Source organism: Siniperca chuatsi, linkage group LG15 (genome assembly GCF_020085105.1).
Source record: "Siniperca chuatsi isolate FFG_IHB_CAS linkage group LG15, ASM2008510v1, whole genome shotgun sequence".
Taxonomy (NCBI): Eukaryota; Metazoa; Chordata; class Actinopteri; order Centrarchiformes; family Sinipercidae; genus Siniperca; species Siniperca chuatsi.
The window spans coordinates 18,120,413-18,146,556 of NC_058056.1; the positions used below are offsets into that span (position 1 = coordinate 18,120,413).

The window sequence follows — 26,144 nt, forward strand, 5'->3', positions numbered from 1 at the left end:
GTTAAATCAACTTGCATAAATACTGTCAACTGCGGACTGAATTCACCTGCATACTTAGAACATGCATCCAAACTAATGCACCATTTGTTGGATCATAATGAAATCAAAAGGCAAAAGAATGGAAGTAAAAACTAACAACTTTGTGCTTTTCAAACCTGCACACAGATTCATATGTAGTATTGTTATTTTAGTTGCTGTGTACTGTAAGGAGTAGTAAACAGTATATCAACAATAGCAACAATACCGCATTGTATATATACTCCATTGCAAGTAAAAGTCCTCCATTTAAAATTTGTATTAAAAAATGTTTTAATCTATTACCTAGTTTCTATAGCTGTAAAATACACAATATTTACATTTTGAAATGTAGAGCAGTAGAAGTATTACGTAGCATAAAATGGAAATACGGAAGTAAAGTACAAGTACCTGAAAATTGTACTCAAGTACAATACTTAAGCAAATGTACTCTTATTGTATTGACCCTTTTTTCAAACTGTTTCAACTATATGTTAACATATTCTGCCAGAATTTGTTACAAATCTATATTGCATTTTCCATTGTTGTAACCCTTCTGCTATTTCTGTGGCTGTGGGTTTGAGAATACACAATGAGTGGTGATAATCAGTTTGATATATATTTCAGCCAAAACTATATTACTATAATGATGTGCCCCACATGGCTCATACACTTTGAAGGAGGCATTTCCGATGTATTAGTATAATTACCAGTGATGAGAAAACGAACCAAATTTCCTTTCATGAGTTCATCTGAGCTGCGGTTTCACCACACACACACACACACACACACACACACACACACACACACACACACACACACACACACACACATTCACACACAGTGAGTGAGAGACAGAGAGAGAGGAAAAGAGAGAGAAATTGAGAGAGAGAGAGAGAGAGAGAGAGAGACAGACAAAGAAATAATCAAGAACTCAAGAGTGGGGTTCATGCCTGATTTGATCATCACTTCTAATTGGAAGATAATTTTCATAAAGCCTTTCAAATAGCTGACAGCTTCTGTCCTCCATTTCTGTCTATCTCTACAAGTCTTTCACCATATTTTTCCATGTTTTAAAAGATGCCCTCGGCAGAAGGGGAGTGATTGGAGGGGATGCTGGGAGTTTGCTGATATTCCAGGTATTTTAAGCTTTTGGGTCCACATGGGTGTAATGGACTTATTCTTAAGCAGTTCTTGTCTCTAATTAGAGATCCCCCCTCGAGCCGTAACAAGGGCACTGACGAGAGAGGCTTTTTCCCAATGATAATGTGAATGGATACCTGCAGGGGGAGATTTCTGCACTGTTCCTCATCCTGTCAGCCACTCTGGGTAACACTGGGGCTTAATGAACCTGAAAACAAGACACTGTGTGTGGTGAGGGGAGTGTGTGTGTGTGTGTGAGTGTGTGTGCGTAGATCCAGATGGGTACTGTGCAGTACCTTAGAGCTGGCTGTGGTATGTTTGAAAAAATACAGTGTCCCTCTGGTGAGAAATAGGCACTCTGTGTTATGATGATGAAGTCAATTATTTGTTTGTGTTTTTAGGATTTCATGCAGTATGTCAGCTGTAAAGGTGAAACAGGCGTCGGCACCTCGCCACATTCACATAGGCAGAGTTTACCTTGTGTGAAAGTGCAAGAATCCGAGTCCAACCGTGTGCGTCTTTCCCGCTGGAACACAAGAGCTGCTGAACATGTAATGTGAAATGTATGTCCTGCCTGTGAGATAGTTTGACTGATAAGTTGACACCACGGAGATGCATATCTGGGATGCATGCAATGTCACAAATGTCACGTATGATCGATCGAACACCGCACTGTCTGAGTGAGAGGTCATTGCTCTCCATATACAGCCGGGGGGGTGGGGGGTGGGGATGGGACAGATCGCCTGGTCAGCACATGGTCACATTTTGGATGCATCATTTTTCCCTCCCTCCCCTCCTCAGTGGGTAATGAGCTGAGTTGTTGTTGGTGGAGCACACGTCACTCCATGTGACATTAGACTCACTCAGTGCTGCCAGAGCCTACCCTGTGCTTTATCTTGGACACTAGGTCCTTCCAATGAAGGGCTGCAACTACCTTCTCAAGCTTGCTGACATTGAATGATGTGTTTGTTTATTATGTCTGATAGGTGTCATGTTAGACATGCATTAAGTCCTTGCAAAGTGAACCATGCAATTTTTTTTCTCCTGTAATACTGCTGTAGACCAAAGCAGGGAAGCACTTGCTTGAGGATGAAGCAAAGCGGGAAAGTCTATGACAGACTAAACAAAGCTGGATGGAATAAGGGATAAGCAGGAGAAATATGGACAAGTTTGTGTGTGAGGGATGCAGAAAGACAAAGAGACAGAAAAACAGAGACAGAAAGATGGAAAGACTGAGAGACAGAGATGGAGGAAGGGAGCCACAGATGTGGCGGGGCCTCGGGCGATACAAGTCATTATGGTGTAAACTGCTCCAATGGTGATGTTGTGGGGAGAGCAGAGAGGTCACCAGCTCAGGGTGTGTCAAGCAATACATGCACGCATACACATAAGTAGATGCACATACACAGAGGAAATTGAGAGAACATCTGGATATGTGCCACCTGCCTAGAGGAAGTCATCTAGTTTACACGCAGTACAGGAGGGGGTTTGTCCCTTCCTGGATGTGCAACCTTCATGCTAGCCTGCACCACTGGGAGAGGATGGAGGACGAAGTGGAGAGTGAAGAGCGTGCAAACCAAATGACACACTTTACAGGGATTAAGTGTTAAAGTAAATACGGATATCGTGAGTTAGGACAGGAAATGGGAAGAAATACACACCATCGTCTTCCCTGCAGACCTCTATCATGTCACCACAGTTGCTTGTTTTACTCAGCTGCAAGGCCCTGGTCCGAGGTGCCGGATGGATGCTTACTGACGAGGGCTACATCCATAGCAAACCAATTCACAGGCATTAAATTGAGAAAATAAAGAGATTTTAGAATTTTAACAGAAAAGATCAAAAGTCAGTAAAAGACAAATTTACAATTAGAATATGATTTTTTTTAATGCTGTTTACTTCTTTATGCCTTCTTGAGCGTAAAAGCAAGAAAGAAAGGAGGAAAAGAAGAAAGACAGGAGCCACAAAACTCAGTGCTAAGTATTGACCATCTGGCTCCAGCCCAAGCTAGCGTGCCACAAAACAATTGCATTCATTAGGTTAATTTATCATGGTGGTAAGCTCAATTTACTTTTGCTTGTGCGAACGTGGCTCATTAAGATTCAGACTGCCGTTTCCTCAGGCCGTCTTGTGATCATTCACACAGGGTTAACGCATTTTGGAACAGATAGGAAGCACTCCGGGGCTATCTGCCAGACCTAAACTGTTTAAATAAAGGCAGCAAAAGAAGAGGTGGAGAGAGGGATTACGGTGACAAATGAGAGAATGAGAAAGGGATGGGGGGGTGTCAGCGGAGGAGTGATCTGAAGAAGAATGCCGTTGAAGAGTAGTGGGGAGAAAGAAAGGCTCAGCTCTCAGTTGACAGAATGGATGTAGCGAGGCCGTGGTGGAAGAGGAATGGAGAAAGAGTGAGGGAAGGGAGGCACGTGACTAAATGTATTCTGATAACTGAACAGCAGATGTCTCGCATGGAGCTCCTTTGTTGCCTGAACAGCAGGACCCTGCACTTCAGTGGGCTCACTTCACACCGCATTCATTTGCCTGCCAGCTGCCAATTTAGGGTAGAGAGAGAGAAAAAGAAGGAGAAAGAGAGAGAGAGACAGAGAAGGGAGGGAGGCTCACACCAGTCCATCCCTCCCCTCCCTCGGCATGTCATGCAGAGAGGCTGCCATTCCGTTCTCTCTTCCCCCGGTGGCCTGTACAATTAGTGATCTGCATAACCACCCACACCTCCACGCACTGCTCTCACAGAGCAGAGGGGGAGCTGCCTTTGTCTTTTGGCTGTTGTACAATGAGTCGCTTTAGACTTGGCTGGAAGCCAGGAACTGTGGCACAAAACTGCATGTTCTTGATGGATGACGAATACTCCCTGAGTCTTGTTTCCTCATGCAGCTGATTTGGCAGGTCAGAGATGAACTGCAGCAGCGGCTATCAACAGCCCTTTTGTTAAAACACCTCCTAAACTGTGGACAGGGAGAAGTTTCTGAATTGTGAACTCTTATTATCCTCCCAGGTACCTTTGCTCAATAGAAGCACACTCTCATTAAGCCCACAAAGCCCACAGTTCATTAACGCCTGGGTGAAAACAAATTCACACCCCTCTGCTAAGTGATGTGGGCCGAGGCGTGAAGGCATCGAGGCTTCAGCAAGGCTGGCTGTGTGAGGCGAGACTCAGGTGACTGCAACTACAACTTCACAGTTCACCTGAAGCTTGTGACCTTGCTGAGAACCAAATCACATCTCACTTTGTGCTACACATCCTCCACCTTATGAGCAAGAGGAAAAGAAGTGTTAAGTTCCTATTTAGTTAATATAATTGGTTATGAGCACACTTCTTATGTAATATAAGAGGAAAACTTGAGGCAAAAGGCTTTATTTTTCTCTAAACTCCTCCGTCATTGTATTCTCCCTCATTGCACAGCAGCACCATGAACTTCTGCTCTGTTTGACATTCACCATATTATTATCTTAATTGTGAAGGCCATTCAGTGACGTGGGTGCTATGGAGGTTTGTAGGGATTGCTAACCCCATTATTAAGGCTTGTGTGGTGCATCGAATGGGAGATAATACATGTATTGATCGACGACCACCAGCTCATCTAAATTGTGCTCACTTGTTACAGTACAAAAGGCAGCAAGAGCAGATCCCTCTCATCACCCTCCCCAATGTCAATTCACAGGACGAGCAATGGAACGAACATTATCCCCACTTCCTGAGTTGGAGAGGGGGGAGATGATAAAAACTTTTTGATTAAGGGAAGAGAATCATTCTGATTCGGGAAGCAGGAGAAAGAGCGGAGGATTAATCTTAAGGCCGTCGTTTTACTGCCTATCCCCACTCCTGTCTCAGAGCTGAAGAAGCGCGAGTGAATAATGGGGTGTCCATCAGCCATGGGCTCAAGCCCAGATTGGGATTTTCTCTGGGGATAATACAAAGCAGGGCGACAATTGATGATTCATAATGTACAGTTTTAGCCTGGCGATAGCGCCAGCTATTGTGGCGGTGTTGGCATTAGTATTACAGTATCTCCCAGTGAGGTGTTCCCGCTTGACAGCAATCTTTCGAAGTGCTCTTCTGCTGAGGATGGGAGAATCATGAGTTTATAAATATAGATACAGAGAATCATATATTCTGTAATTCAGATATGTGACAAATTGCACTTTTAAGTCGTCTGAGGTAACATCCTCAGTCATACATGCACAATATTTAAGAATCCTTTGAAAGGAAGGGAGGATCCAGCTATGGCAAGAACCAGCGAGGAATAATGGCGCCTTGTTGTGTTCACTTACTTGACTTCCTCATTTTGTGCACAGCGGCTTTACACTGAACCGAGAACAATCCTGCTAACAAAGTTGTCTGGCTTTCCAGTCATGTGAGCAGCACCTGTCGTGTCAGAGAGTGGAGGCAGAGGCGGCGCTGGGGATCTATGGAAGGGACGCTATCCATCAGTGGTTCCATTTGATATTTAATTTAGACTTTTATGAGCCTTAGAGGATGGGCCATGTCATTTTTCTCTCGCAGGCTCTCTCTATATGGATTGAGGGTAAATTCCTTCCATCCGTGCAGCAGCCTAACGTGGGCTCCCTCAGATTTATAACTGTATGTGATAGTGGTGATGCTGTCGGTAGACGATGACTGGTCCACATACAGGACATAGCACATGGGTCTCTGTCCGGGTCATACCTGCGCTAACTTAGTAAAAACCTGCTCTGTACTTGCTCAAATTTGGATAAAAGTAAAAGACGCACTGATTCATTGCAGATTTTAGTAGTTGCCATAAAAGTTGACCATGGACATTATTACGGTGGCATTATATTAATAAGAAAGAACTGGCGTCTTTAGAAGAACAATATTCTTATTTAAAAGCAGCAGAACAAAATCAATTAATTTAGCATTAATCAACAGAGTGTGATATTATGCATACATGTTTTTTATTTCCATGAGTTATGGATGGAGTAGAACAGGCGATATTCTGAGAGGGTAATTTTAAGGAGCAGCAACGAGTTTTATAAACTAATCCTCTCCTAATGGTCTGTTTTAACGTAATTTATAGCTTCATTCATTACCCCTTTTGTATCAGTAATTATTTCTAAAATACCAAAGAGCCATCTTTTCTTTCCTGGTTCTTCTCCGGCTCTGATTTATCGCCCCGGCTCTGGCCTGATGCTGTCTTCCCAAGGTGTGACATTTCAAAATATTTATAGCTCTGGCACATTAAAGGCCTTCCTTTGAAGGTGACCGACTGCTCTTCCACACCAGTGTAATTAATGGAATCTCAGCTTGTTCACCTTGTGTTATTTATCCAGTCCATTCTGTTGAAACACTATGGAAAACAGCAAGGTGTTGGCTTTGCTACCTCAGCTCATAAACAGGCATTTTATACCCGCTGGTCCCAGGATGCATTGCACTTGGGGCGATAGGAAGACCATTTCATGTCAAAGCCCCAAAAGTTTAATATTTTATTGATTAGATCTAAACCTTCTGTCCAAAGTGGCAATTAAAATTCAATTAAACTGACTGAAAGCATCATATTAAATTTCATCTCTTTATGAGCTCCAAGATAATGCTGGAGGACAAGACCTGAATATAATCACGTCCTTTTTAGATTATATTATCCTGTTCATTCACTATAAATGTGACACTTTTAGGTATACTTTCAATATTTCTTAACTATAACCTTCTAATGAACACATTTATAGCCATTAAATCAACTATTGTTAGGCATTGTAATAAAGAGAGATAGCTGCTTTTTGTTCTGCTCTCCAAATTAGACAAGAATAAGTTGCAACCACTTTTTTCCAAATTAGTGCACATGCGCCAACGTGCATGCTGCCTGTTGCCGTAGCTCCGTCTTGTCGTCTTAAAGAGTTTCCCCTCGGGGATCAATAAAGTATTTCTGATTCTGATTCACAGAGGTAAATAAAATGTCCACCAACCAGTAAAATATAAACAGATTGATTTAGCATATTTATTTAAACCTCCATAATGCTTACTGACATTACACACAATAGTGACAAAATATTTGAGTCTTGTAGTGTTGGATAACTAATAAGGTGGCTTAAAACTTTAGTTTTATAGAAATGTGCACATCAATATTATAAATAATGTGCTTTGTTTTAAGTCTATCCTTAGGGTAATTCACCAGTAATGTTTTTTTCGGTGCAGATCACTGCACAGCCAGGACAAATGTGTGAAAAATGGGTGAAAACCAGAAACAAGACAAAGAGTCTACAGCCATGCTAGCAGCTCTGAGAGGCTGCACATAGGCACAGCGGTGCTTTGAAAATCAGCATGCTGTGCTCATGTGCACACAATGACAACATTAACATGCTGATGTTTAGCTGGTATAATGTTGACTATGGTCAGCATCTTAGCGTGTTAGCATGCTAACATTTGCTAATTAGCTTAAAACACAAAGTAGCCTACGCCTGAGGCTGATGGGAATGTCATTAGTTTTGCAGAACTAAAATTAATAATAAAATATAATGCTCATGGTGGCACTAGATGAAAAGTCAGAGGAACACCAAAGTGATTACAATTTGTCCTGAAGGAGACATGAATGTGTGTGCCAAATTTTGAGGCAATCCATCCAATAGTTGTTGAAATATTTCACTAAAAACTAAAATATCAACCTTATAGTAGTGCTAAAGGAAAAGTCAAAGGATCACCAGTCAGCAGACTGTTTTCCTCTGGAGAACATGAGTGTGTGTACAAAATTTCATAGCCATCCATCCAATAGTTATTGTAATATTTCAGTCTGGACCAAAGTGATGGACAGACAAACATTGCCATCCATCGAGCCATATTGCTAGCATGGCTAAAAACGTGGCCAACATGTCTCAATTTTAACTAAAACATTTACACTTATGTTTTATTTGTTGACCAAAAATGTGTCAGGACTCATGTTGTAACTCCACCATGTCCTTTCACTTTTTTCCTACAGGCTCACCAAAGGTCAAAGGTCAGCGCTAAGCCATAGCAAGGCCATTGATCCCGCAGCATCCACCGCAGTAAGCAGGCTATTTAGATGTACACAGAGAGCAGTGTGGGAGACTGAGAGAGGTTGTTATTACTGAGTGCCTCTCTGTTTCCCCAAGACTGTTTGCTCTGTGTGATTATTCTCTCCAGCTCCCTGAGCATCCTGGCTCCTGCCTCTGTGATAAAGATATTCATTTACCTGATATGAAAATCTTGTTCATGCCGATCCCAAATGACTCCAGATAGAAGAGGAAGAAAGCAGGGAGGTGAGAGACAGCGAAGGAGGATAGAGGAGGTGATAGGATGGAAGTGCATGAGGGAAGGGAGTGAGAGTGGCTGGAAAGAATGACATGAAATATTAACACGATCTGAGCCAATGTGACATCTAAAGTTTGCATGATAACAAAATAATGCTTTGTATCAAATGTGGGTCCAGGATTTTTTATTGATTTGTGGAGAAACCAATGCCAAAACATACAAGTCAGTTGAAGGGCAGAATATGAATTTCCCATAGGTTTGAATATGCTTGTCTTGTAGTGATTCAGGAAATTAATGAATGAATGGAGGCTGTGCATGACCGACTGTGTGTGTGTGTGCACAAGCTTATATTGTAGGTGTGAATGTGTGTTGCTCTTTTCTCTGTTTTGTTGTGTGTGTTCATGACTGTTGTCAAGGAGTATCCTACAGTACACATCCTCCCCTTTCTGTTAATGATGAGATTCATATAGTTTTAACTGTTTCTGGATGAGGGTGCTTTGCATGCAGTGCTGGCATCCATTCACTAACTCTTCCACAGATATGAAGTAGAGAGAGATAGATGTATTTTGGGGGGGGACTAAATGTGTCCTCTCAAATGCATCCTCATGGATAAAAGGGTAAAATGAGATACAGGGGTGCGATAGTCACTCCCCTTTATCACGTAGCCAGCCCATCTTCTCTTCCTTTATTTTGTTTGAGTATATGGCTCACTCATCTCAGGTTTTATTGTCTCTATCTCGGGGAGCGCTGCTTTTCCCTATAACATGGTCACCATGCGCGGCACATCAGGCAAGTTTTTGATTCTGTACTCAGTAATTTAAAGCCTTTATGGAATTGCAATTTCAGGGCTCAGTGCTTGTTTTTCTAAAATGTACTCAAGGAATTAGCTACTCTAGCCACAAATCAGTTGAATTTATGCACAGTTGTAATACACTTTATGGGCTCATGGTACATTGCTTCAAAAACAGCAGATGTGAAATTATGATAAATATAATGAGGGTTTTTTTCCCTCCTCGCTTGCCTTTTTCTGTCCCTCACCCTCCTTCCCTCACTCTCTCTTTCGACTGTGAGAGAGAAGGATGTGAAGCGTGTTTACTTACCCCATACAATACATTTAATGTCTTAGTAAGGGCCGCCAACAAAACCTGATTAATGTCCTCATCTCTTTTATTAAAGATAAGAGTGGCACTGCAGTCAGGAGATAGAGAGAGTGCCATAAATCTCAGGCAAAATGAGCAGTCAAATAATCACTCATCAGAAATGAAATCTACATACATTAACACTCGCAGACATTCTGCTGAGAATATAAACACAGGGCTACGGGCGTTGAAGCCAGCTCCATTTATCCACATATTTGTGGTTAGGGGGAGGTAAAGGTGTCTGCAGAAGGTAAACTCTCAGCTGGTGATGATGTTTAAAGGAGTCCTGTCCTGCTAAGCTACAGTCCACCAGACTAACCATGTGTCCAAGGAAGCAGACGCACAATCATTAGGGCAATGGATGAGCTGGATGGCGGAGGCAATTAAGCATCACCCTGAATAGGACATAATGTTGATCCATCCCTACGATTAATCAAGGCATGCATTAGACAGTGATGGGCGACCCTGTGCCTTTGTGACAAAATGATTCTTCATCCTGTGTTTGGGGATTGGGATCCTGAGGTCCCTAATGCGCCTTAGAGGCGCCCCAATGAAACCCTGTCATTTATTCTGTTTCTGTCCCTGACAGCTATCAACCTGTCTTCTGCCAGCCAAGGAACATTATCTGAACTCCCAAGGCGGTTAGCGACAGGGACTAAGCTTATGAGTGGTGCTAGCAGACAGGCAGATATGTAAAGCAATGATAATGCTACCTTTCTTTTGTACTATCACAATCAGTGTCAACCCAGGTACATGTACACTCAGTTGCCAGTTTAGGTACACCTAGCTAAAACTAATGCAGTCTGATACAACAGACCTTTAATAAAACCTGCCTTCACAGTTTTAATTGAAACTGTTTTAGAGAGGTGTTGATTCAACTGTATAATTATTTTGGAGAATGTTGAATTGCATTGCATTATACAGAGAGGTGTTTCTGTTATTTAGCCTACCCTCATTGATATAAATGAGGTGGACAAGATAATACAAATGCCTGTCAGTATAACGCAATACAATTCAACAGCACCACCACTCCAAAATGATACATTGATACAACAATGATACAACAATACAGTTGAATCAACACCTCTCTAAAATGGTTTCAACAAAACCTGAACATTACAACCTTTGTAAAGATTGGATTTATTAAAGGACTGTTATATCAGACTTTATTACTTTTAGCTAGGTGTACCTAATAAACTGGCAACTGAGTGTATCAATGTATGTTCTTATATATGTACTGTAGACACAACAAAAAAACATATATAGATGCATACAAGCACTTATGTACACATACAATATACATGTACAAGCAAGTCATGTATGCACAAATGCATGAAGCCATTCATAAACACACTGTTATCCATACAGCACAAATAGAGCCACATGTGCTTTTTCCCATCTCACTCACATCAGAGGCCTCCCTGTGACAGATGTCATATGTTGTGAATAAAAACTTGTGGAAAATTAAAAACAAATGCACAATGCACTATGACTGCTCTTTGTTTTGGCGTCAATCATATCTTGATAATCAAAGTGATTTTATTTTTTCTTTCACTCATTCGACACTACTGTGGCATCTGGCAGGGACAGGCTGACGAGGTGTCTTTACAGCGGAAATTACAAGAAATGGATTTTCCATGCTTGATAAGAGTGTCAATCCACTTCATATAGAGTTGTGCAAAGTACTGCAGCTCCACTCAAAATATTGACAGGGATGCGTAGCAACATTAGTGGTCTCACTGTGATAATGAGTTGCTTGAAAGCTGATACTGTACATGTGCCTCATAGACATGATGCCAAAGCACATTTATGGTTGTTAATCTTTCATTAGTCACTCATGGTCTAAATATCATGTCTTATTTGTTTTTTGTTAAACTTTATAGTTACTGTTTTTCTGCACATTCACCCTCTGACCTTTTTAAAAAGATCAAACCGGTAGAGAATTTAAATATAAAATCTTTGATCATTTACTGTGATTTAGGATTATATTACCGCCATTATTTCTAATCACAATGTAATTTTACACATATTATTTAAATGTATAAGATGTCCAGTTGTTCTGCTCCACAGTTTTCTGCCTCTCTGTAGTCTCCCACTGTCCATATGATTACCTATTCACCTGTATTGCTGGATCATGAATGTCATTACCTCCATCATTGAGCCCAGGCATCTAAGAGCCTGTTAACCTGGAACAGGCCTGCCTGTGCAGCCCTGTGCTGATGGTACAATATGCTCCTTGTTATTCCAGGATCATTGACGCTAAAGCCCTGGCAATCAAGTCAGTTTTGTTGAAGCTCATTGGCTCAGTGGGGTCTCATCTCATCTGCTTAGAATGAGGAAAGGAGTGTTCGGGTTAGTTGGGTCGTTAGGTAGAAATTCTTTGATAATGGTGCATGTTACATTAGACCCTTACAAACCAAGGATAAGTGTTTCATAGTCTGTGTAATGTAATTTACAGAATGGTTATGGTAGATAAGAAATTCTCTTGAGGTGTGAAGTATGGAGATGAATAGGTCCTTATTAATCTAGACTCAGCACATGCTATACAGCCAAGACACACTAGTTACAATGTGAATAGATTCATACATATCCGAGACACTTTTATTGCAGATGATATATGGCTAAATGTATCTTTTCAAACTGCAGACCCAACACAGTTAGTAGAGGGGTGGGATTGTTGGTGCTATCATCTTACTTGTTTAAAACAATTGTCCAAACAACAGCTAATTTCATGTATCATTAATAAGACTTTCATAAATGCCCATTAGTTGTGAGCAATCTCTCAGCATTAACAGGAGCCTGATGAAATGTACACCCATGATGAAATGGAAACGGCTGAACAGCTGAAGTCAGAGGTGACCTGCAGCCACCAGATTTCCCTCATATGAAACAATGTGTGGTGGGACACTTTTTCATTGGTCCCCTGTGAGACCAACTTAACACATGAAACTTTTTCATGCAGCTTGGTGCAACCAAAGCCGCACTGTATATAATGCTATCGCAGTCTTGAATAGGTGTAGGCAATGAGGATGGAATCCTATATTGTGGTCTATCGTGGTAGTGAGAGGTGCCATAGTTGCTGAATTCATCCAAAATTTACCCAGAATCCACAAGTGAAATGATTTAAGATCTTTAGCTTTCAGCTACCTTTAGCAGCAAACAATGGAATTTTAAGCTCTGTGATTGGATGTTTCTTGCTGAAATGCACCTTGGGAGTCGTAGTTTACTTCTCACCTTATGTTTTTATGTGCACAGGCTTGTACCTTCAACTACTTTTCAAAGAACCATATATTTTCTAGTGCAACTGTTAATCTTTTGTACTGACGTTTCAACCAGGAGACTATCAAGGACATCCAAGCCATGGAAGTACCAACCACCTGTATTGTTTATGGAGATAATTATATTTTAATGAAATGTAATACTATTCAACTTCAGGGATGTTAAATTATATAAATATAAACTTTAACTGGCAAAGATTTCTGTTTTTTCTATTTTTTTTTTTACCATAGCCTACTTTAAACTGTTACTTTTGATGTAATTATGATTACATTTGAGTGTTTAGTGTAACAGTAAAATAGCACAAACTTTATGAAACATGTAGCTCACCTCCACAGTCTGACTGTAGGCACAGTAGTTTTATCTTGCAACAACAGCTCAATCTATGTTGCAACTTTTGCGTGGTTCATGCTGGCATATCACAACTTTAAGGAATGTAAAGTAAGGATAAAATTTTACCATTATGATTGTATTCAGTGTTGAGTTGTAGTGAACCCTTCCGTAATTCCCTCAGCAGATCGTCAGCAGCATCTCAGTTGATCCCTCTCCCTGTGGGACGTCAGCCTCTCAGAGGAAGAGGGGGCATCTTTGAGGAGGTGGCGTCACACAGCTGCCATAGCCTAGCAAAGCTCCTCGAGGAAAGACATGTTGTCAGTGCGCATTAATCATCGGGCCCACCATCGGAAACAGATTCCCCTCATAAGCAATTTCACTCATTAGAGTTACGGTGCTGATTTGCTGATTGGAGTTACGCTGTGGCTACTACACTGTGAGGGAAAGAGAGGAGAGCAGGAGTGAGATGAGGGAAGGAGGGAGGAGAGGTGGAGAGAGGGTCTGACACATTTACAGTGATGTGAAAGCTGAGATGTTGATTAATGTGCATTGTTCCTGTCACATAAACTGAATAAATAAATATCAAACAAAAGCAGAGGGAGAGACTCATTTACAAACCAGGAAATGAAAGTTCCATTTAGTTAGGGAGTAAGACAGACTGGGATGACAGTCTGTAGACATGACTGTAAACAAGAAATCACCACAGTCAAGGTCATGTGCCCACATGCACAAAGCACCTGGTGTGGCTGTTTCAAGCATTCCTTAAATTGACTCAGTTCAATTCTTGTGACATAGACAAAACATTAAGAGAGCCCCACTGCCCTGCCAGCTCCTCTGAAGTCCACCACTGTGATAAGTGGCCTTCCTGGTTAGCATGACATCTTGCAATCAGCTCTTGAAAGCCCTCGGGCTGTGATTGGTTTCAAAACAATCTTGCAGCTCACAATTCAAGCAGGGACACAAAATAAATGCTGTTTACACCCTTCAAGTGATGCATGGTGATAACAGAATATTCCACAACAGCCCATCTCTGTTTTGGTCATATTTAGGATAGGCTGTTTATATTGATCTTCATATCCTATTCACAAACACCCTTGTTTACATAAATAAACAATATTGAGTTTGCTGCCATGGAAACAGAGTTTACACAGGCCACAAAATCACCATTTAATGGAGTAAGATGTTTACATGCCTGAGAATGCTGGCTAATAATGGCATATCTCAGCTGTCATACTCTGGTTTCTCATAACTGGAATATGTGTTTATGCAGGCTATTGGGAGTGGAAGATGGTGTTTACAAGCAACTGTTAAACGTAACACTCGTGTATTCCAAGTAATTTCAGAATATTAACGGTGAACAGTGCTCCTGTGATAATCCTCTGACAGTAATAGATATAGATTTTAAAAACCATTGATCATTATTTTCTATTATATTTCAATGTATTTTTACACTTTCTGACATGAAGTCTATGCAGTTATGTTCCTGTAGCAGAATTTTGTGAACAGACTTACTCCGCAACAGACTGCATCCATTGTTTAACAGTGCCAACTTTGCGGTATGTTTTGGTTTGATCCTATCCATTACATCCTCTCCCTGCGTGCCCCCCCCCCCAGTCATTAGATCATTACTCCGTTTTAGGGAGCAGCAAACATCCGAGGCCGTCTGAACTTTTCCTGTGGAGTGGAGCCAACTACCACATGACTTAATAAATGGTGACAAACATAAGCCAGCACTCACATCAGCAACATTACATCTTAGCAGAGACATGGAGCAAGTTCAACCAAATAAATGGTCACTGCAGGTTCTGTGTGTTTATATGTATGTGCATATGTGTGTGTGCACTCTCCTCATCTGTCATGCCAGCATCATTTCCGTACTTTGATCATTTTCAAATGATACTTGGCATGTGATTCTTCTCTGACTATGTTTAGATACACAGCTTGCGCTAATTAGGCATTATTTTGTCAGGTGAACGATGGATACCAATACACCCCTCTGTCATTATCTTCAAGAGAAAATGCACTCGTGCAGGAATTCCTCTGTCAGCTTCCCTCAGCTCCTTTTTTCTCCCTGGTTTTGCAGATTCCTCCTTCCGCCTGGGAGAAGTCGTTTTACAGTTCAATCAGGAATTCTAATAAACTGACCTGTGCTTTAATGACTAATTCATTGTCTCCTTTACTACCTTCATGGGTATAAAGCGGATTAATGACTTGAGCAAGGTTAAAAACAGTACCACTGTGCTTTTCCTTCATCTATTATCAATCATCCTTTAGATTCTTAGGAGAGCAACGGAAATTGAAGGAAAATTAGTAATCCTTTTGATGGATGATAGCATAGGTAGGAGTGTATGCGTGAAGATATAAGTGTGGCTATAGCACTAAATGGAAATCGCCTGATGAGTAGCATCACATGAGGAGCTTGCATTTTAAGACTTGCCACATATATGAAACAAACTATAATGCTGTATGACAGGAGAATTATCATGCTGTGACAACAAAGCCACTGCAGTTTTAGACAACCCGAGTGAGGAAAAGAAGTCATATTTTTGATTATTCTCTCAACAGAGGACTCATAGATACCTGTTATCAAAATGGCACAGAGACATAATCTCATATATTGCACAGCACAGTTCTTTACAGCATGTTTACAACAAAGAGCTTTTAGGAAAAACTCCAAGGAGAAAGGAAAAACTCCACAGCAGTTAAGAGAATAGAGGTTAAGAATTTCACGAGAGTTGTTAAACTTCTTTGACAGTTTATTTACTTTTCCTCACACTGTACTTCTTTCTTGTTGTTCAGAAATCCCATGGAAGAGGAGAGAAATAAAAAAACCAAAGGGGAGGCAAAGGGGAACAGCAAGGAAAAGGGAAGAGCGGGTATAAGGCTGCGTCTCTTTGTTTACCATTCTATATTCCCATTATACGTACGGACGCCTCCGCTGCATCACTGGGCTCTTCCCATTCTTGGCCCAGTCATTTCTGACAATGTTAATGATTTAGTGAAGAGCCCTCCACAACGGATGATTTGTGACATGTAGGAAGGCTCGAAACGGGGAGGACTAGGCAGGTTTCTGTGGGGAGTGTTTGGGATCCAGGGATGCCTTGAAGATAGTGATTCATTATATTTAAGACAAGTGTGACATCCTACTTCAAGGAAGCAGCACACATATGTATGGAGGGGGAGATTTTTCGGGTGGCCAAAGTGGGGAGGGGTAGGTAAGTACAAAGGAATGCCTCAGTGTTTTTTGAGATGACATAGGAATAGGAGGCAGGCATATGGAGACGGCAGACTGGAAAATAATGGGTAATGGAGGAATTTAGCCTCAGGCTATATGCCTGCTTTGCCTACTTCTGTATAACTAGTATATTTATAATTCAAATACATACCTTTAATAATTAACAACTAGTGAATATTAAAGGAGAATGCATGATATCTTCTCTACAGATGGAGTCAGGTGAAAAATAGTATTACATTTCAAATCTGACAACAACACAGAACAAAGGACTGAATATCGAAAACAAAAAGTTGGCTGCCATTTTGGGCCAATTTCTTATCTTGGCTTTTTGTTTATTGCATGAGCCCATCTTGTATGAGTGTGAGATTTATTCTTAACACATGATAGTGTCTTTGCACTAAAAAAATATCTTAATGTCACTGGATTTTACAGGCTGGCTTAATAGTTTTGTTAGTAAATTAGAAGACATTCAATTGCTGGCTGCTTTTACAGTAGTCTAATTGTTTGCTTGGTTTCTGTTAGTGAATCATACCATATGTCAGTCAAGGGCAACTCCCTGGAAACTTTAGTGTGCAGTTACACAAGCAAACATATCACTGATTTTGCTGGAGTTTCTTGTTCAGTATTCAATTGTTGTCTGGAGTCATTGTGAATTTTTGCTCTGCTCCAGTCATCAGCATAACAGCACAAGTGCTGGTCTAGTGTTGACACCCTTTTGTCTGCAGTGTGACATACACATCACATTCATGTATGACATTCAAGTGACTGAGTGATACTCTACATAAAATGATGTCATTTCAGACACATTTAGGCTGTGGCAATTTGTAAATAAGAACTGTTACCAAATGCATTGAAATTCAGTGTATTTATGCAGAGCTCCAAGTGTTCCTTTTAAAATAAAATATCCCAAAGGACAGTGTGTTTTGTAGTCTGTACACAAGTGGCACAGAAAAGCTCTCATAGACGGTGTCAACCGAAGTTATGCAAACACCAGAGTTCAACAAAAACCAACACATTTGCATATTCTGGATCTAAAATGTGTTCCGCTTTTGTGCAGGCCTCATTTCTATCTCTACGCTTTGATGTAGCTCATACATATTGACGACCCGCTGAAGAAACCAACCATGTTAACTAAAGCATGAGCTCAATTTGTGCATCCCCTTTAAAAAAAAAATGGTGCATTAGTTTGTCCCATTTATATTTCCAGGGTTAATTAGCAAGTGAGAGATTGGACAATTAGTTCATCCATGCTAATTGATTATAATATTACAACTTGGTGATGATAGGATGAACATAGACTCCTCGTTCCATATTCCTCTAAGGGATTCGATAATATATACAATGCTTCTGTGTAATGAGGGTTTTTAAAAAGACCAAATCAGCTAGGGAAATTGTTAATTCAATTCCACTCAGATGATACTGAGTTTTTCAGGTCACAAATGAATTGAATTGGATTGCAGCGATGCAGGGATCCTGTAGAGTGGCAGTGTCCTTTTTGATTCTGACTCATGTCAACACAAATGATGTAGATCACTGGTTCATTTCTGTCACTGGCACAATAGGATGCAAACTCTCAAAGACCTGATTGTATCTAGGTCATTTTTTTCTTCTGCTTGTAATTGAAAAACTCTCAGAAATGCATGCTGCTTCGGAGGGAGAGATACAGTGAATATAGAAGAGGCAGAATGTGGTGTCTTTAAACATGATACTGCTTCAGCACAACACCCTCAGTGTCCATATTATACCACAAGTATAGAATTACACTTTCTTTCACTATCCGCTGTTCCTCCCCTTATCTAACTTTACCGTCATATAGGACCACTTCTCTCCTCAGTTGTCAAATGTCTGGAGTGTGAAGCTCAGGTATGGACCTCTAACCACCTCTCGCTGGTGGCCCCACTCGAGCTCCATCATGCTGTGACAGTCTGTCAAGAGGCACAGGCCGCCAGGCTGTGCAGAGGAAAAGAGCTGCAGGAATGAGTACTGATGTAGTTCACCTAGAAAGTTACACAGGAAGTGCTCAAACTTCCACTTTATATATGAAAAATCAAGCAGAAAAGACAGTTTAACTTACTTTGCCTTTTAGCTCAGATGTCAATGATGTATACACATTGCTCATGTTCAATGTGAGAATTATTACTCTTTATTTCTTTAAAGTCATCATTATTAAGCACACCCTTATTTTTTCAGCCTCACAATGAGAACCATTTTGTGAAAAATGTCTCGTCTCACCTCGAAATGTTCATCCTCGGGTGCAGCAAATAAAAAATAAGATTCATGTGTTAAATGCCGAAGTATTACACTTCTTTACTGTGCTTAATAATTAATAGCCCATCCCATCACCCTATGAATATTTACATGCAAAGTGTCCCTGGGAGCCTTCCATATGCCAGAGGGAGGGAAGTCTGTGTGTTTATAGCATTAAACACTCAAACATCGTCACCAACCCTATTTCGCCTCCAACCATGAAAAACAGTCACTAAAGCATTGTGAGCATTTTATTTGTTGTTGCACAATGTAACCTATTCAACTTCCATTTAGATGTGGCAAGTCAAATTACGGGTACTCTCTCTGTGCTCAACTGAAATCCCAGGACGCCGCTTGTCTAGTTCGAATGTGAAAGGAGCAGAAATGAGGTTTCGTAGGGGTTGTTTCCAGAGCAATGACATTGTTCATTGAGATCACCTTCCACTTACTGTGTCAAAGTGTCAAAGGTCTTGTTGTCAGCCCTGCTCAAATCAAGGCGTCATTATGCAGCTGAAGAAATTACATAGTGTATTAGATTATGTTGTAAAAGCAGAATCATGCAGTGCAGGGGGAGAAAAGCTGTGCATGCTGATTTCAAAAGTTCATTTGAGCCTGTACAACTTTCAGCAAGAGGAAAATTAAAATACAAACTCTGCAAATTCTAAATGATTGCTGTGGTTATCTGAACTAATAAGGCTGAGGACTTTGGACTTTTACAATGCCAGACATTAATGCGCTATTCATTTCTAATCTTAGCGACTTGCTTCTCTTTATTCCTCCCTTTTTTGTATCTGAAGTATAGAATAAATGCTGCAACCTCTTGTAAAAGTTGCACTGCGGCCGCTATAATGGATACCACAAGCTAATAATGGACAAGTATGATATGTAATACAAATAAATACGCTGTTGCCGGTGAACCTGGGCATGTTTGGCTCAGTTGCTTCCATTGGTGATATTTATCTAGGAAGCGAAGGCTGAGTGTTGTTGTTGCCTCTCTGCAGGTCCCCGAGCTCTCAGATCTCCTCTCTGTCTCCTGTGTGGATAAGCAGTGGCTGCAAAGGCAATGCTGGTCTTTGATATTTCACTCCTCATTTGAATCAGTGGTCGCTTTATTTGACAATGCCAGGTAAATTACCTGAGTACCTTGCTTGATCATGTGAACTCCTGCAGAACCAGAGTTGAGGGAGGGAGGAAAGGAGGGAGTGAAGTGGGGGAGGGTGGAGGCCTGGGCTGTGGGTATCGGAGAGGAGATGGAAATGGGAACACATAAACAGGAAGAAAACAAAAAGCAAGGGGACAAAAACAAAACACACAAACACAAACAAGCCATCTGCATTTGTTTAGCTGCATTGTTTTCTGCAAATATTTCAAACGAGTGGAGCCATGACTAAGACACGTGCTGTGTTGTGTTAAGCAACTCGTGTGTGTTTTTAAACGTTCAGCAGTGGTTTTTCTACTGGGACTGTCCCATGCTGTGAAGGGAGAGAGCATGAGGTCAGACACTGAGAGATACTTGAGAGAGAAGATACACTAAGTGCAAGTTTATTGTAACTCATATTAACAGTTTTTGGCTCTTGGGTCATTTGATTAGCTCATAGTCTGTAGTGTGTGTGTGTGTGTGTGTGTGTGTGTGTGAGAGAGAGAAAATTATTCATTGAAACCTTTTACGTATGAGCATGTGCGTATTTCATGTGTGCTGAAGCAGAAACACATTTTGAACATAAAAGAGAAGAGACAAACCAAAATACAGTTTAAAAATATTTTAATGGCACCAGGAAATCATGGAAGTTACAAAATGTACAATACAATTTCAGAGAACAAAGTATAATTTGTTACAATGGGTACATGATACAGACTAAAAGATAAGGAAAGGAATTTAACTGTGATTTTTTTTTTCATTTACAAATAACAAAATGGTGTTTCTCAATGGGGTTAAGCCCAGTATTTCAAATAGCTGTATGGAACCTTGTCAATGATGTTTATTGAATAGGAGAGCAGTGTTTACTCTGTTGTGTGACTAGAATATCAAAACCCATCACTCCATGTGACTGCAGCTGCGTTCAGGCTGACTGACTGAGCTCTCCTTGGAGGAAACCAGCAGACAACTTAGGCTTGGCCCTGAAGTTTAACTGAAACACTGTGGCTGCATTTATTTAAAAAAACAAAAAAACAAACAATATCCCTCTCCTGTAGCCAAATATACAATATAAAGATTTTTAATTTAAATCACAAAACTAAACTTTTAGGTTACATTTGCACAGAGTTAAGAGTAAGCAGCTGCTTTAATTGCCTCCCTATAAAGGACATGCAATTCATTAAGGCTATAAATAAAAGAGAATGACACACAAGACAGGCTAAATATATCCCAGCTTTTCACACCGAAGTCTTGTCTCTTTTTCTCACCTTTTACTTAATTTTATGACTAAAGCAGCTTCGATGTGTGCAGGTAGTTTTGCCTGATATCTTCGGCGTGAGTTGAGATAAGAGATGCAAATGTATTTTCTTTACAGCCTTGTTGAATGTCTCTCATGCTCCCGAGTTTTAACGCTTCATGCATTATTTCGGTTCTGGACAAGTTTTGCAGTTTGGAGGCAGCGTGCTTTAACTCGGTGCTATTTTATTCCCTTTCTAATCATATTGGGAACCGTGAAAACATCCGCACTTACATTCCCCCGCTTCCGCACTGGACAAACAACACAAGAGTGGAATTTGTATTCATTTCAAAGTGTAGAGGGGAATTAAGACAATTTAATAAAGGCTTAAACCGCTGGGGTTGTCTCTGCAGCGCCTAAAGCCATATTTCCTCTGATCAGCGGAGGAGGTCGACTTTATTGGACATGTTTCTATTTCCAAATCCGCATAACAGGCAACGATGCATGGATTCCCTATAATGTAGATAAGGGAGAGAGGGTTTGATATGTAATAAAAGGTGGGTCTGTGCTGCCTGTTTAAGCCCCTTAAGCCTGATAAATGATGAGCGACAGAGGCACAGCAAGAGGGTCACCGCTATTAACTCCTCGGTTTCCCGGCCTCCACTTAAACTTCTCTCAATTACATCTGGTAATGTGGCTGGATACGGGCCTTATAGGCTTCGACCTGCTCAATCTAACTGGAATAAAACAAAAAAAGAAATCATACTAAAATCTCCACAAGCACCTTTGTGAATGGAGGCTATAGGATGTCCCTAAAGCCACGTGTTAAGGAGGAAACACAGGGATTATAGTCTGTGGCGTTACTAACACATGCACACCAGGTATTCTGGGACAACACCCAATGCAAGCTCATTAAATCAGCATTTGGTGTATCCGCACAGGCGTTAACGACGGGCTCTAATCTCGGCGGTGACCTGCTCCAACTGTGTCTCAGCCGAGCAGAGCTGAGAGGCTGCAGAGAGGCTGCAGACATGGCCGAGAGTTGTAGTTTGACCAGGAAGTTTTTATTTTGTGCACATGTTAGAAAAATTCACTTATAGCTTTGAAATTCGTTTTGGGGGGGGGGGGGGGCAATATACTTTTACATCTGAAAGAATTTAATCGACATAAAGAAGAATTTTAAATAAGTTATTTTCCAACATTTATATTTTATTATAATAATGTTGATTACTTCGTCGCGCTGTTTTCCAAATCACAATATGAATCCATTGAATGTTATTTTTCTTTTACATTTTTAGGCTTCGCTTGAGCGATAGTTGAACTCTTACTGATTCATTTGTTCATTTTTTTTATTTTAACATGCAACAACGCGTATAAAAGCACATAATAAAAGTCGTCCGGATTATATTAATATTAAAATAATCATATAAGCATCAGTGTGTTTTGGGGTTATATACCCTATAAGGCTACATATTAAATATTTTTATCTAACTGATTTGGATTTATACGAATGCCGATTTACATTTCAAATACATTTTAAACCCACATAAATTTACAAAATCAAAATAATTCTTGCACACGAAATTAAAGACAAACTGCGACTAATAAAGCCCACATTTTTCTATTTTGTTCGGCACAAGTCACAATCTTGTAACAGCATCAGCTGTGAAGGGTGTAAACAGTTCAACCGAATTTATGGTCAAAGCACTGGCAGCGAACAAATAAAACATTATAAGAAACAAATGCATGGGACGCTCCATTTAGACAAGCTCACTGACACAAAATCTGCATTTTATAATATTCATATTTTAGATTTAGGCTACGTTTCTGTGTTGTGAGAAATTACTAATTTGATTGCAATCCCTTTCATATTAATTTTAAAACACTGATCTTGGTGACATTTGTGGAGAGATTTGTGTAAACTGAGTCAATCATTGTTTGGTTTATTTTGCGGGCCTTCTCTCATTTATTGCAAAGCTTTCGACAGCTCGGCATCCGCTGCGGCCGCCAGGTGTCGCTACATGGCCGCAGATTTTCTAATGAGTCTATGAAGGGAAAAGCCACAGTTACATTTTGTCTCTCTCCCTCCCTCCTCCCTTTACTAACCCTCTGACACCAGACTCTGAGAATCGGTGGAGGGGAAAATGAGGCTTTGGAGCTGAAGAATTTACAGTTAGTCGCGAAACTTTTACAAGTATTTGAGTTGTTCACTCCACTTTCTGAAATCCTAGTCACATTTCACTCCGGGGTCAAAAAGAGTTCAGATTCAGATGAGTGAGGTAATGCTTTCTGCAGAGGAAAACACAGAGGAGCCAAATTATTATAAACAAATCATAAATAAAATCATCTAAAAATATGTCGACAAATGAGGAAAATCAAATGCAGTTGGTGGAGATGATTGATGGAATTTCATCAGTTGCCTTCTTTACAGTTGGGACCCACGGGGCGACGTAAAACTGCATTACTTTTATTTTGTGCAAAAATTGAACTTTAAAGTTAAATTATGCATCAGCAGCTGCATTTCTTTTAAATTTGAAAAAAGAAAGAAAAAAGAAAGGGACATGCTGCAAGGTTTTTACTTTCCGAGCCTCTCCAGTAGTCAGTCTATGATCCAGTCTTATCTCGGGCGCCTCTATACATTAGCTTAGCTGATTTACATAATCTCAAATACTGAAGAGGGCCAAAGAAGAACAAAGTTACAAACAAGATTAGGGCGATTTTATTTGTTCCTGCGGTTGAGCGCCAATTGTTTCTCCAGGAGTGTTTAGGGTCACTAAGAGGATTTGAAGCTCGTTTCATATCGGTGATCTTTTTGAGGGAATTAAATCAACAATGCATTTCTCTCCATATTTAGCAACAGGCTTGTGTGTGTGAACAACCGAGCCCTGCAGGGCAGGAGAGGGGGAGAGGGATTGTAAGTCCTGCAAAGAGTAAACAGAGTGGAAGTTCAGTGCTGGTATCGCATGCAGGCGGTCCTGGTGCACCTTTAGGATGTGACATGCAGTGGATCTTTAGCCTGGTGGTTGTGCCAGTAGTGTTTTCCTTGAAATGGATCCTCTTCCCCCCCTAATGAATCCAAACGCAGCTGGCCATGTCCCACACGGACACCGAGAGCTTTAACCCTAAACTGACCTCAATTTGACACCACCAGATGAAATTTTACCGCCTGTTAATGCCATCCACTGATTTTTTCATACGCGTAAGAGTTGTGTGTGCACCTGAAAATGGTCGCAACGTGAAAGCCACTTGTAAGAAATATAAAACTACTTAAAAAGTGTAATTGTCTGTGATAGGTGTCCTCCTGGAATTATCTGGCTTGTAAACGCGGTCAGGTTATAAGCAGGGGAGTTTAAGTTGGCACAGGTCTTGTTTATGAGGAAAATTAATTTTAATTACCTATTGAGTGAATGATGATTAAAATAAAATTAGAAAATTAAACACCGACATGTGTAATGTCACATCAAAAGCTGTTATTAAGCGAAATTAACCTATTTCACAGCCTAAATATTGTTAATGATGATGTCTTGTGTTTATAGCTTCTATTAATTACTCAAACAAATAGTTCACAAAAGAAGGAGTCTGAAATTTCACGTCGTTAGGAGTCGTTTCTGGAAGTTTTATAGGGAAGGATGTGTTTCTGTGGAGCCGTACATTGGACACGCATAATTAGCCTCTGCTATTTTCACACGCTCTTCGGGTGTTTACATCCCTCTCCTCGGGGGCAAATCACATATTTCCACAATAAATGGGAAGAAATGCGGAAAAATTGCAAGATCTAAAAGTGCGTAGGCTATATTTAAAAATTCGCTCCAGCGTTTGGATTTTTAGGAAACAGTGTGCGCTTTAACGGCAGATTAAACATGTATATGAAAATATATTCTACGTTATTTTTTTATAGTCCAGCCTCAAAACGTCCCCTTCACTGCGCCGTGAATGGACGCGCGTTCACAACAAAGCGGTAGATACAGTATAAGGTTTATGCTACTTACCGTGGTTGTCCAAAAGAGGAAGATGGGGAAAAAAAGTCAAGCGTTAGTGCACAAATCAACGTGAACGATAGTATTTAGCTTATGAAAATATCAGTCTTCAATAGCAGAGTCTGCCGGGCTGGTTGTGTTTACAGAGTGTAAGAGAGACTTGGAGACGGTGAATGCCTTGGCTCTCTGCGCACCGCTCTGCAGCTCCTTCCCGGGGTATTGCACGTTGAAATGTCCACACAGCCGTTTGTCAAAGCCTGCAGTCCTACACTTCCCACCCCCCTTTATGCCAACAAACATAACTGTTGTCACGGTTTCATTTATTAAATCTTTTCCCTTTTTAAAAAAAAAAAAACAACTGCTATTTCTGTAATCGACCCTGAGCAACTCTGCTTGGTATTTTGTTTGTTGGGAGAGTTTATTGACCCTCCAACGGTAGCCACAGCCCATCTCCCTGAGCGTGTCTACCTTAATCCTAACCTGTGAATAATTAATTTCCACCATCAAAAATGTCACGGAGCCATAAATGGAGCCTTTATGTGAGTATCTGCCAATACAGCCACGATGCCATATTAGCATTGATGGAGCTAAATATTAAAGGGGATAGATGGCCTGCTTCTGTTTTGTGCGTAAAAGTGCTCAGGCTCCAAAAAGGGCTTCGCTGCAATCGATGGCCGGAGTTGCTCCTCCTCTAAACTTCAATCTCCTCACATGATTGATGATCTTGGGGAGCTTTGATAATTGACTACTCTGAGGTAAGGCACATATTTCTATCAAGAGAGGGGATTGGACGAAAGAAACATACAAAATTACTTTCTCCACAAAAGCTTTTTTTTTTCCTCTTGGAAAAGTTCATTCTGGGCTTGGAGGGGTGCTGCGTGACTTTAATTTGCAAAAAAGACCAGAGCAATAATTAGCTGTAAGATTAGGAGGTATTACTGAGATATTAGGCACACCGGCTTATAACCACAACACAGATAACAAGTAAGCGTCATGCTTATATATTAAACTCAGCATTCATAAGATGTCCTGAGAATTTTAGCTGAAGATGCTTTATATGCTTTTCTTTAACTTTTATCACTGACTGTAAGGATGGATAACAGTTAAAATATGCATTGTTTATCTGTGGGTAAAAGGCATGCTTCGTGCGCAATTCTGCGTTAAAATGGA

At 40.6% G+C, this 26,144-nt stretch overlaps 1 protein-coding gene and 1 long non-coding RNA gene across 8 annotated transcripts in view; one reads left to right on the forward strand and one right to left on the reverse strand.

Annotated features, from left to right (window-relative positions):
* meis2a (Meis homeobox 2a) overlaps nt 1-26,144 on the forward strand; it is a 181,865-nt gene that overhangs the window by 75,481 nt on the left and 80,240 nt on the right. For 3 of the 7 annotated variants that reach the window (XM_044165866.1, XM_044165870.1, XM_044165868.1), the window contains exon 1: nt 25,808-25,958. The exons of 1 other annotated variant lie outside the window; for it this stretch is intronic. The gene's annotated coding sequence lies outside the window, so the exon portion shown is untranslated. Of the gene's footprint in view, nt 1-25,807; nt 25,959-26,144 lie in introns of those variants that run through there. 3 more of the 7 variants (XM_044165871.1, XM_044165873.1, XM_044165874.1) reach the window with 1 other exon arrangement.
* LOC122861450 lies at nt 20,371-25,724 on the reverse strand. The gene is made up of 2 exons (XR_006374489.1): nt 24,987-25,724; nt 20,371-23,286 (listed from the first exon to the last, which is right to left on the reverse strand). It is a non-coding gene; the product is annotated as an uncharacterized LOC122861450 (long non-coding RNA).